Source organism: Thermobia domestica, chromosome 11, assembly GCF_964235325.1.
Source record: "Thermobia domestica chromosome 11, izTheDome1.hap1.1, whole genome shotgun sequence".
Classification (NCBI taxonomy): Eukaryota; Metazoa; Arthropoda; class Insecta; order Zygentoma; family Lepismatidae; genus Thermobia; species Thermobia domestica.
The window spans coordinates 218,846,428-218,859,518 of NC_137464.1; the positions used below are offsets into that span (position 1 = coordinate 218,846,428).

The 13,091-nt window shown below is 35.3% G+C and overlaps 6 non-coding genes across 6 annotated transcripts; 3 read left to right on the top strand and 3 right to left on the bottom strand.

Moving 5' to 3' along the window:
* The first annotated feature begins 5,233 nt into the window (after positions 1 to 5,233).
* Positions 5,234 to 5,305, top strand: TRNAE-CUC (transfer RNA glutamic acid (anticodon CUC)). The gene has a single exon. It is a non-coding gene; the product is annotated as a tRNA-Glu (tRNA).
* A 624-nt stretch (positions 5,306 to 5,929) lies between these two features.
* Positions 5,930 to 6,002, bottom strand: TRNAV-CAC (transfer RNA valine (anticodon CAC)). Its single transcript has one exon. It is a non-coding gene; the product is annotated as a tRNA-Val (tRNA).
* A 2,610-nt stretch (positions 6,003 to 8,612) lies between these two features.
* Positions 8,613 to 8,684, top strand: TRNAE-CUC (transfer RNA glutamic acid (anticodon CUC)). Its single transcript has one exon. It is a non-coding gene; the product is annotated as a tRNA-Glu (tRNA).
* Positions 8,685 to 9,309: 625 nt separating this feature from the next.
* TRNAV-CAC (transfer RNA valine (anticodon CAC)) lies at positions 9,310 to 9,382 on the bottom strand. Its single transcript has one exon. It is a non-coding gene; the product is annotated as a tRNA-Val (tRNA).
* A 2,607-nt stretch (positions 9,383 to 11,989) lies between these two features.
* On the top strand, positions 11,990 to 12,061 carry TRNAE-CUC (transfer RNA glutamic acid (anticodon CUC)). Its single transcript has one exon. It is a non-coding gene; the product is annotated as a tRNA-Glu (tRNA).
* A 625-nt stretch (positions 12,062 to 12,686) lies between these two features.
* On the bottom strand, positions 12,687 to 12,759 carry TRNAV-CAC (transfer RNA valine (anticodon CAC)). Its single transcript has one exon. It is a non-coding gene; the product is annotated as a tRNA-Val (tRNA).
* Between the last annotated feature and the right edge of the window lie 332 nt (positions 12,760 to 13,091).

Consider the following 13,091-nt stretch of genomic DNA (forward strand, 5'->3'; position numbering starts at 1 on the left):
CGATCATCTACGACCATTAAAATAATCCTACTCTGAACCCGGTATTATTATTATTTTTGTTGTGTACTATAAGCTATACGAATTTAAATCATAATATTAAAATACAGTAAATTTTATATTTAGGTCTTACGATGCTACAATGAATGGGTATAGATTAAATTAGTATAAATGGATTGAAGTCTCCATGGGATGGGGGAATGCTGTCCTTGGCAAGAACCTGGAAGCACTTATTTCCGTATTGTGTTCCTATAAAAGAATCAAGTGAAAATTCCGTTGCGTGACACTTCTTTATAGTTTATCATGTTGAGTTATTAAGTGATTCAGTGTTGTTGCCGTGTTCGTTAGCTACTTATTTCCTTTCTTCCCCAGTCTTATGGACTACTACACTTCTTCATTGTGTGACAAATATGCATATGTGACTTACACGTAGAGAATCAGCATAAACGGAAAGCTGATACATGGTTGGCGCCCATGCGTATTTTCTCAGCCATGAGTATATTTCGGCTATACAACTACTCATTCGAAACTCTAAATTATTCCGAAAATTTAAATTATTGGATATCGGTATCACCATTTTGTGGCAATAATTCATCTCGATAACTAGCAAATACATCTTGGGCCCACATTGAAAAAGGGTAGTGGTCCAGGGAAGAATATAAATTCATACTCGTCGAAGGAACTTTTACTTATATTTGAGAGCCATAGCAACAAGCATCGATAATGAAACGTAAAAAAAAAACCCGGATACATTCCAAATCATAATTCTTTTCCATAATCATATGAAATGTAGTCTATCATTTGGGAGATATATTCGTTCTCCATTCTTTATTCTTTCTTTACATTTATTTATTTTTTTTCCTATTTTATTTATTTATATTATTATTAAATATTTGCTGTTACGGCATCGATAGTTTCTCCACCTGATTATTTCTTTTGTAAGTGACACAAGGATTAGTTAATTTAAGTCAACGGTTACAATTTCTTTTATAATGTCGGAAAAGTTTACATTAATAACTTGAGTTTTTCTTAAACCGTTGGTTCACAAGTTTGTTTTTTCTCCACACGAAACTACAAATATAACAGATTGAATTCTCATACTTTCTATTTTTTTCAAAGCAGTCGCCAATACCTGGTCAAAGACTTATTTCCACCACGATTCATATTAACCAAAATAAATTCATTTTTTGGAAGCGGAACTTTAACTTTCCGGATTTCGGAAAATTATGGAATTCAGTTAAAATCCATCATTCAGAAGAATTCCGGAACTCGGGAAGAATCCGGAATTTAGAAAATTCCGGAATTGAGAAAAACTCCGGATTTCGAAAAAAATCGGATTTTTCCGAATTCCGGAATGTTAACGAAATCAGAGATTTCTAAATTCCGGATTTTTCCGAATTCCGGAATTATTCCAAAATCGGAATTTTCCGAATTCCGGAATTTGTCCGGTTTTACTTTCGGGAGTCCGAAAAGTAATAATTCCGGAATTGACTATCTCTAGTTTACACACAACCTTTCAGAACACTAAGCTAGTAGCTATCTACAAACAAACAAGTAATGCAAAGCATTTTCTATCCTGCAATACGTCATGTATTAAAATCCGACAGCAGTTTCAGTATCTATCCAGAAATTGCATGTATCTAGTTACTGGAAGCTGAGGTATGAAGAATTGTATTGTGTCTTAACTTTTTCTGTCTTATACAACCCAGCAAACCACTGAATATCTAAACGGCTTTCGTTAAATCCAAGTTGTAGTACTCACAGTTACATCCATTTGTGTCTGTATGATCGTGTTACTAAAGCTTACTATATGGCAGTGTTAGTAAGTCTTTCTCTGCTCTCCCGTAAAGTTGTGATACGATCTACTACAGAATAAAGAACCAATTATCAATTTAACCAAGTTGTTGTATTACTACACATCTGTTTCCGCCTGTCAACTCTGGTCGATCTCGTTGACGCGACATATTTGCTTTTTTATACCCCTTTCTTCGTTTACTGAACTAAACAGTAACTATTCTGAAATATACTACTGCGCATGCCTCGTAGATAAATATTTATGATGCCAATAGTTTCCGTTTTGTCCAAGGAATGTTCTTTTTCTTATTCCCAGCATGACCCTTTTATTACATTATATGAAGAGCATGTAGGTCTAAATACCTTATGTATTACATAGAATGTAGGTTTAACTCTTCCAGCAAAGAAGAAACATGTGATCATAGTATACAACCCACAGAAGTGATAGCTGGCAATACAGCGGTCGTAATCCCTAGCGACCCAGAAAGTGAACAGTGCCCTCCCTGCTAGTCTAGTGGCTAGCACGTGCGCCTGTGGCGTATGGTGTCCCGGGTTCGATTCCCGGCGGGAGAGCATCTATGATTTTTAACTGTTCCTTATGTTTCTGTGTTCGTGTTCCTGTCGTTATAAGTTATTAGAAAAAGCAAGTTAAACGAGTGAAGCAAGTAAAATTAGCAATAAGTAAGTTACTAAAACACGTTCGGTGAGTCAGTTAAAGAAAAAAAAAGTGGACAATGAACTGGCTGTTCGCGCCGTCCACGCGAGTTCGAATCTATCTCGGCTTGATTTTTTATCCATTTGAGAGAAAGTATTGTTTTTTTTTCGCTAAGGTTGTCACTCTTTTCGTATTTTTCGCCGTCGTTCACAATTAAAGTAGCTGGCTATTCTTATTCTTTCTACGAATGATGGATCTTTTCTTTGGCTTCATGTCAAACATGCACACGTAATGAAAAGACACTGTCTATAATAATAATAATAATAATAATAATAATAATAATAATAATAATAATAATAATAATAATATGAAATATTACTAGCTAACTCGTGTGTGTATTTCGACAATATAATTTCATATTATTATGTGGAAATAAGTAAGGCTGGCTGGCGCCCGCCCCCTAATTTTTTCGATGCGCCTTATGGGTCCACGGTGTCCAACGTTGATCCCATCTCACTATCACCTCCTGTTGTCTCGATATCGGTTATCGACATTTTGCCTAAAGAGGGCTCTGCCGTGGCTCCATGACTACCCATGGCAATGACTCTTCGTTCATTTTGCATTGAAATCGCTTATTTTTCTGAGTACTATGAGTGAATACTGTCCAACGTTGCTCCCATCACTCAACAGTTTCCCGTTCTCTCGATATAAATTGCTAATATTTGGTTGTAAGGGAGATATGGCGTTACAATCATTGAGGAAGAAGAATTGAGGAAGATATTGCCTTGCCACAAACAACACCTATTGTTATTATTATTATTATTATTATTATTATTATTATTATTATTATTATTATTATTATTATTATTATTATTATTATTATTATTATTATTATTATTATTATTGTTTTACTTACCACTAATGTTGCCTACCTTTATTTGCAATGCAATGCGTTACTAAAAAGCAAATCAAATAACACTCCTCGCCGAACTCGAAATACATGATTTACAGTTCTCTGTGTTAGAGAAAAGCACATTTATTATATTATTCTTTAAAATAACACGTTTCACAAGTTACTTCACCTTCAATGTTGTAATTTCATATCATCACTAACAATCATCTTGTTCCGGTACGAAAATAACCCCCTCCTGCAAGAAAAAAAATCCTGACCGTAGCGAAAGGGCGTGAACCTTCTTTATGCGATTAATCGGGTCCAATATTTCAATAAGTCTCTGCACACATATATTTCAGTAAAAGAGAAAAAGTTATTCAAACTTTTTAAATATCTATTTATGGGCGAAATTTGGTTCCCTTGGAAATTTTTGGGAGTTTGAAGGGCCGCCATTTTGAACATTTTCATCTGATTATTCTGGTTAACGAACTCATCAAGATATTTCAACAATTCATGTTTGTGTTAAGTTTCGTCTCAATCCGCTGAAAATTAGGGTGGTTATGGCATTCACAAATAGCGTTATATATATACAGATAGATAGATAAATAAACACACAGAGGGAGAGAGAAAAAGTATTTTGCTCCCTTCTCGCACCTGTGGTGCGTCAGAGCTAAACCGGACCCCTTTGCAAAACGTATTGACCAGCCTAACCTAAACACAAACCTCTTACTTGCTAACGTAGAAACGTGGTCGGGAGGTGTAAGGCATGTAGAAATTGTATTTTTAGTAACCATGAGTATGGATTCGAACACTCCACTTCCATGTTTGTCCTTTTACTTTTTGCAGCTACATCGGAACGTTCAATTTTTATTCTTTACTAATTGCAAATGGCGTTTACATTCAAAATATGAGGAATTTTTGTGGCATTTGTTCGGATATTTTTCTCTTTTGAAATGAAGAAAAGAATAAAAGCAATACGCAAAGACAAAAAGTATTATCAGTACTAAACATTACTAATAATAATTGCTACGAAAGACTAAATACGACCTCTTTTACTATCTCTCATGAACTGCATGTATTAATAACAAAAAAATTTAAAAATGTCTTTAGCGAAGATTCGAACTGGCGATCTTTGCATTTGTAAGCCAGCACCTTAACCACTACACCAAGATCATGGCATGTTGATCGTTTAGTTGCCGGCGTATTTGTTGTATTTGTGTTTTATGTTCCCACTTCAACAATTTTTACTCCTTTTTCTAAGTTTAACAGCTGTTTCTGGCTTTCTCTTTCGGTGTCGTCTTTTATTTACATTATGCACTATTCGTATTCACAGCTTGTGTCCCTCTGCAATGTCTTATTCAGATTAAACTTTTCTTTTTGCCTCTCGGGAAACATTTGATTGATTTAATTCTCATACTCTCCACGGATGGAGAGCAGGAATGCCAGACTCGAAAAATACGTGTACATTTACTTTCCTGACAGATAATACTTGAATTTCACTTATTTCTATTAAATTGACAATATTTTGTAGAAGTCTCGTGAATTCTATGCTCTGCTGAAAAGACAAGCTGTTTCAACACATCTATATTCTCGTGTATCTTCATAGCTTCTGAGCTGTATTGAAATCAAGTTTTAATGTGGAATGTTCCCTAAAATGATCCCAATGGAATATAATTTATTATAAAAACTAGCATACCGCATAATCATTTTCTTAATTTCGTTCAATAAAACGCAAAATTTACTTATCCGAGCAGAATTCCATCTGGACTATGTACTCTTCAGTTTACTACCTATTGATTCTAATAAATTGGAGGTATGATAACCAACCAATGAATAGCAATTCAATGTGCAAATCCAAAATTTGAAATATTCTATTGTACAGTGTAACCAACATATCCGGCATGGTCTAGTGGCTAGGATACCTGGCTCTCACCCAGGAGGCCCGGGTTCGATTCCCGGTGTCGGAAAATTTTGTCAACAATTTCTCCTATTTTAAGTTTCTCGTTTCTTCCAGAACTTAACTTAGCAACTTTCGAATTACCATTATTTCTGTATAACTTTACGATATATATTCTTACTCCAGTGATACTGTATTACCAGTTTCTATTGAATTATCCCCATTTTCGCATGATACTAAAATCTAAGCATAGACCCAATTGACAAAACTAACACCGACTTTTACAAAATCAATAACATTGGAAGTGAAAACAAGCTCTCTCCAATATATATTCACCATCATCATGTTATTTATTTTAATCTTCATGTTCCATATGATTTATCATTTTATTTTATATCATAAGGGAATTTATTCTGATTACTATTTTAATTTTCTTGCTTTTATCCTTCAACAGTTCTTACAACGTAAGAAATAAGATTGTTGAAGTTTTCAAATGGCATCTTGTTGCACATAATAAACACTACATTGGACAATAGTATTCTAAATTTAAATGTCTACTAATGACGTGATAATACAATTCTTGTAGCGTATACTGTATAAACATATACTAATAACCCAAAGCCTACATTATTCAGACAAAATTTAAAAGGAAATTGTCATGAAAAATTTGTAAGACTTATAAAATACCGAAATTTGTTCCCGCCCGGGATCGAACCGGGGACCTTGCGCGTGTGAGGCGCACGTGATAACCACTACACTACGGAAACCACATGTACTTTTCATTTGCAGATTGAAATATTAAAGAAGCATACGAAACAAATGCAATTATAAAAAAGACTCATTTCGTTCTTATTGCAATAAAACGTACTAGTTAGGCAACTCCATGGTTGAATTGAGCTACCACTTCATGTATAGCGTTTAGTGTCCTCTACATAGGATTTCGCCTAGTGTTGCATTCATTAAGTGAATGCAATTCATTTTAATTGTGAGGACTGTGGAATGAAGTACTGAACAGTGTTTCGGGTATAAGTACTTACAAACAGTGTTATTCCATTATTCATTCTCATAATATACAGTCGTGAAAAATCGACATGATACCTAAGCTTACCACGAGATTCATGTACACTTTGATTTTGTGTAAACATAATGAGCTCTCCTTAGAATTACTCTCAGCGTCGTATTAAGAGTTTCACTAACACGTGATGAAAAAATTTACGTTTTCAGAAACACACTGGACATGTTTTGGACTGGAATGGACAGAAACAAGTATATAGAAACAGATAAGCCTACACTATTCTGCTGTGTTTTTTAAAAAAACATATTGGGAGAAAAGAAGATAGGTAAGAATTTTAAAAATACAATCTTAGTACTTAATATTTCAGTGGAAATCAGCTGAATGATAACTTCTAGGATATTCTCTCCTAGTATGATTTCTGCAAATGAGGTTTGAATCTTTGAACAATCCTGTGGAAAACTGTTTGGTGGCATCTTGTAATGCAAATAATATAAAGAATATGGTTTTAAATTGTGGATATTAACATCCAACGTTAGTCAAATTATAACTACGTCTGAAATCGCACGTGAAAACGTCTCTGAATTACGCTGAACATACATAATATCTGTGATTGTGGACCATTTTATTTAATTTCCTTCTTTGTAAGTTGGATATAAATGACACTTCAGAGTTTCTCTGATAACTCTACCATATAGCCTCGCGAGAACTCAATTGTATTACTAGCACGAGTGACGTAGTCCGACTCATCAATTGAATGGAAAATTTAAAAAAAATCCTTACCTGTTTGATATGGCGTTGGACCTCTTTGGTGTTCAGAACAGCTATGGTGTAGCATAGAATACAACCAGATGGTTCATGGGTTTAGCAAGAGGAATATCTCACGACTTCTTGTTCACTTTATAACTCAGTTCTGTGGCAAAACTCGAGGCTAAAACTTCTTTCAAATCCTGTCTCCAAGACGAACTACACATACTCAGTTACGGTCATTTCTGGACAATAAGAGGACCAACGGAGGCCTTTAGCATCATCTTAATTTTCCTAAACCATGACACAACGCCTGCAGTCATGTCTCTGGGTATTATCATTCTCGACTACGTTGATCGGAAACAAACCGTTGACCATAACACGTATATGATACTCTAAAGGCATGACAGAATAACGGGCAGTGGCCGCAAAATACCAACTCAAAGCCACGATATTGCAGCTCATTGGATCAACCAACCGCCGTTATATTTCAATATTAGGCGAGATATTGCTAACCACACACTTCTTTGTTCGCCCACACGGATCGTGGATTGAAATAGCACAAAACATGATTTGTCTGATCATGTCCTACGTTTGTAGTCATCAATAGTCCATGGTACGTGATCGCGGTACAATTCGCGTCAAGCAAAAGCGTTATGGTCGCTTATCAGGAGTTTTCCACGTGTAACCTGGGCGTCTGTGTTCATGTTTTCTAAGTTATGGTGGATTAAATTGTCTGCACGAGGTGTGGGAGGAAGATCTGTTTGAGTTTCCCCCTGTTATTTTGACCGAAGTCGCACTACGGTCTCGGGTGGCCATTCACTTCACTGCTCGGGAAGACATGTCGCTGGGGATCTCCTTTTGACACCTTGTCCTCTTCAGCGAAGTGATATGCTGAGAGTTTTGTATAACGAAACGTACCACTTTGGACATTTTCCATTCCACTTTGGACATTTCCTTCCTCATTCTCAATAGAATATTTGTCATTGAACAAAATTTGTTGCAATAGTCAGAGTCAACATAAAAACAAGGATAAACAAAGAATGAAAAACTATAGTTTTTCCTTGTAATATAATGCATCGTGAAAGATTTGGTCTATTTTCGAATAACAGAGACCCATGTTAAAATATCATTCCCTGCACGGAGTTTGCCTCAATCCACCTCTACCAATATCCCTCGTGCTGCTCTCGCCATTTCATACATCGGATGTACTTGAATTTCACTTATTTCTATTAAATTGACAATATTTTGTAGAAGTCTCGTGAATTCTATGCTCTGCTGAAAAGACAAGCTGTTTCAACACATATATATTCTCGTGTATCTTCATAGCTTCTGAGCTGTATTGAAATCAAGTTTTAATGTGGAATGTTCGCTAAAATGATCCCAATGTAATATAATTTATTATAAAAACTAGCATACCGCATAATCATTTTCTTAATTTCGTTCAATAAAACGCAAAATTTACTTATCCGAGCAGAATTCCATCTGGACTATGTACACTTCAGTTTACTACCTATTGATTCTAATAAATTGGAGGTATGATAACCAACCAATGAATAGCAATTCAATGTGCAAATCCAAAATTTGAAATATTCTATTGTACAGTGTAACCAACATATCCGGCATGGTCTAGTGGCTAGGATACCTGGCTCTCACCCAGGAGGCCCGGGTTCGATTCCCGGTGCCGGAAAATTTTGTCAACAATTTCTCCTATTTTAAGTTTCTCGTTTCTTCCAGAACTTAACTTAGCAACTTTCGAATTACCATTATTTCTGTATAACTTTACGATATATATTCTTACTCCAGTGATACTGTATTACCAGCTTCTATTGAATTATCCCCATTTTCGCATGATACTAAAATCTAAGCATAGACCCAATTGACAAAACTAACACCGACTTTTACAAGATCAATAACATTGGAAGTGAAAACAAGCTCTCTCCAATATATATTCACCATCATCATGTTATTTATTTTAATCTTCATGTTCCATATGATTTATCATTTTATTTTATATCATAAGGGAAATTTATTCTGATTACTATTTTAATTTTCTTGCTTTTATCCTTCAACAGTTCTTACAACGTAAGAAATAAGATTGTTGAAGTTTTCAAATGGCATCTTGTTGCACATAATAAACACTACATTGGACAATAGTATTCTAAATTTAAATGTCTACTAATGACGTGATAATACAATTCTTGTAGCGTATACTGTATAAACATATACTAATAACCCAAAGCCTACATTATTCAGACAAAATTTAAAAGGAAATTGTCATGAAAAATTTGTAAGACTTATAAAATACCGAAACTTGTTTCCGCCCGGGATCGAACCGGGGACCTTGCGCGTGTGAGGCGCACGTGATAACCACTACACTACGGAAACCACATGTACTTTTCATTTGCAGATTGAAATATTAAAGAAGCATACGAAACAAATGCAATTATAAAAAACACTCATTTCGTTCTTATTGCAATAAAACGTACTAGTTAGGCAACTCCATGGTTGAATTGAGCTAGCACTTCATGTATAGCGTTTAGTGTCCTCTACATAGGATTTCACCTAGTGTTGCATTCATTAAGTGACAATTCATTTTAATTGTGAGGACTGTGGAATGAAGTACTGAACAGTGTTTCAGATATAAGTACTTACAAACAGTGTTATTCCATTATTCATTCTCATAATATACAGTCGTGAAAAATCGACATGATACCTAAGCTTACCACGAGATTCATGTACACTTTGATTTTGTGTAAACATAATGAGCTCTCCTTAGAATTACTCTCAGCGTCGTATTAAGAGTTTCACTAACACGTGATGAAAAAATTTACGTTTTCAGAAACACACTGGACATGTTTTGGACTGGAATGGACAGAAACAAGTATATAGAAACAGATAAGCCTACACTATTCTGCTGTGTTTTTTAAAAAAACATATTGGGAGAAAAGAAGATAGGTAAGAATTTTAAAAATACAATCTTAGTACTTAATATTTCAGTGGAAATCAGCTGAATGATAACTTCTAGGATATTCTCTCCTAGTATGATTTCTGCAAATGAGGTTTGAATCTTTGAACAATCCTGTGGAAAACTGTTTGGTGGCATCTTGTAATGCAAATAATATAAAGAATATGGTTTTAAATTGTGGATATTAACATCCAACGTTAGTCAAATTATAACTACGTCTGAAATCGCACGTGAAAACGTCTCTGAATTACGCTGAACATACATAATATCTGTGATTGTGGACCATTTTATTTAATTTCCTTCTTTGTAAGTTGGATATAAATGACACTTCAGAGTTTCTCTGATAACTCTACCATATAGCCTCGCGAGAACTCAATTGTATTACTAGCACGAGTGACGTAGTCCGACTCATCAATTGAATGGAAAATTTAAAAAAAATCCTTACCTGTTTGATATGGCGTTGGACCTCTTTGGTGTTCAGAACAGCTATGGTGTAGCATAGAATACAACCAGATGGTTCATGGGTTTAGCAAGAGGAATATCTCACGACTTCTTGTTCACTTTATAACTCAGTTCTGTGGCAAAACTCGAGGCTAAAACTTCTTTCAAATCCTGTCTCCAAGACGAACTACACATACTCAGTTACGGTCATTTCTGGACAATAAGAGGACCAACGGAGGCCTTTAGCATCATCTTAATTTTCCTAAACCATGACACAACGCCTGCAGTCATGTCTCTGGGTATTATCATTCTCGACTACGTTGATCGGAAACAAACCGTTGACCATAACACGTATATGATACTCTAAAGGCATGACAGAATAACGGGCAGTGGCCGCAAAATACCAACTCAAAGCCACGATATTGCAGCTCATTGGATCAACCAACCGCCGTTATATTTCAATATTAGGCGAGATATTGCTAACCACACACTTCTTTGTTCGCCCACACGGATCGTGGATTGAAATAGCACAAAACATGATTTGTCTGATCATGTCCTACGTTTGTAGTCATCAATAGTCCATGGTACGTGATCGCGGTACAATTCGCGTCAAGCAAAAGCGTTATGGTCGCTTATCAGGAGTTTTCCACGTGTAACCTGGGCGTCTGTGTTCATGTTTTCTAAGTTATGGTGGATTAAATTGTCTGCACGAGGTGTGGGAGGAAGATCTGTTTGAGTTTCCCCCTGTTATTTTGACCGAAGTCGCACTACGGTCTCGGGTGGCCATTCACTTCACTGCTCGGGAAGACATGTCGCTGGGGATCTCCTTTTGACACCTTGTCCTCTTCAGCGAAGTGATATGCTGAGAGTTTTGTATAACGAAACGTACCACTTTGGACATTTTCCATTCCACTTTGGACATTTCCTTCCTCATTCTCAATAGAATATTTGTCATTGAACAAAATTTGTTGCAATAGTCAGAGTCAACATAGAAACAAGGATAAACAAAGAATGAAAAACTATAGTTTTTCCTTGTAATATAATGCATCGTAAAAGATTTGGTCTATTTTCGAATAACAGAGACCCATGTTAAAATATCATTCCCTGCACGGAGTTTGCCTCAATCCACCTCTACCAATATCCCTCGTGCTGCTCTCGCCATTTCATACATCGGATGTACTTGAATTTCACTTATTTCTATTAAATTGACAATATTTTGTAGAAGTCTCGTGAATTCTATGCTCTGCTGAAAAGACAAGCTGTTTCAACACATATATATTCTCGTGTATCTTCATAGCTTCTGAGCTGTATTGAAATCAAGTTTTAATGTGGAATGTTCGCTAAAATGATCCCAATGTAATATAATTTATTATAAAAACTAGCATACCGCATAATCATTTTCTTAATTTCGTTCAATAAAACGCAAAATTTACTTATCCGAGCAGAATTCCATCTGGACTATGTACACTTCAGTTTACTACCTATTGATTCTAATAAATTGGAGGTATGATAACCAACCAATGAATAGCAATTCAATGTGCAAATCCAAAATTTGAAATATTCTATTGTACAGTGTAACCAACATATCCGGCATGGTCTAGTGGCTAGGATACCTGGCTCTCACCCAGGAGGCCCGGGTTCGATTCCCGGTGCCGGAAAATTTTGTCAACAATTTCTCCTATTTTAAGTTTCTCGTTTCTTCCAGAACTTAACTTAGCAACTTTCGAATTACCATTATTTCTGTATAACTTTACGATATATATTCTTACTCCAGTGATACTGTATTACCAGCTTCTATTGAATTATCCCCATTTTCGCATGATACTAAAATCTAAGCATAGACCCAATTGACAAAACTAACACCGACTTTTACAAGATCAATAACATTGGAAGTGAAAACAAGCTCTCTCCAATATATATTCACCATCATCATGTTATTTATTTTAATCTTCATGTTCCATATGATTTATCATTTTATTTTATATCATAAGGGAAATTTATTCTGATTACTATTTTAATTTTCTTGCTTTTATCCTTCAACAGTTCTTACAACGTAAGAAATAAGATTGTTGAAGTTTTCAAATGGCATCTTGTTGCACATAATAAACACTACATTGGACAATAGTATTCTAAATTTAAATGTCTACTAATGACGTGATAATACAATTCTTGTAGCGTATACTGTATAAACATATACTAATAACCCAAAGCCTACATTATTCAGACAAAATTTAAAAGGAAATTGTCATGAAAAATTTGTAAGACTTATAAAATACCGAAACTTGTTTCCGCCCGGGATCGAACCGGGGACCTTGCGCGTGTGAGGCGCACGTGATAACCACTACACTACGGAAACCACATGTACTTCTCATTTGCAGATTGAAATATTAAAGAAGCATACGAAACAAATGCAATTATAAAAAACACTCATTTCGTTCTTATTGCAATAAAACGTACTAGTTAGGCAACTCCATGGTTGAATTGAGCTACCACTTCATGTATAGCGTTTAGTGTCCTCTACATAGGATTTCACCTAGTGTTGCATTCATTAAGTGACAATTCATTTTAATTGTGAGGACTGTGGAATGAAGTACTGAACAGTGTTTCAGATATAAGTACTTACAAACAGTGTTATTCCATTATTCATTCTCATAATATACAGTCGTGAAAAATCGACATGATACCTAA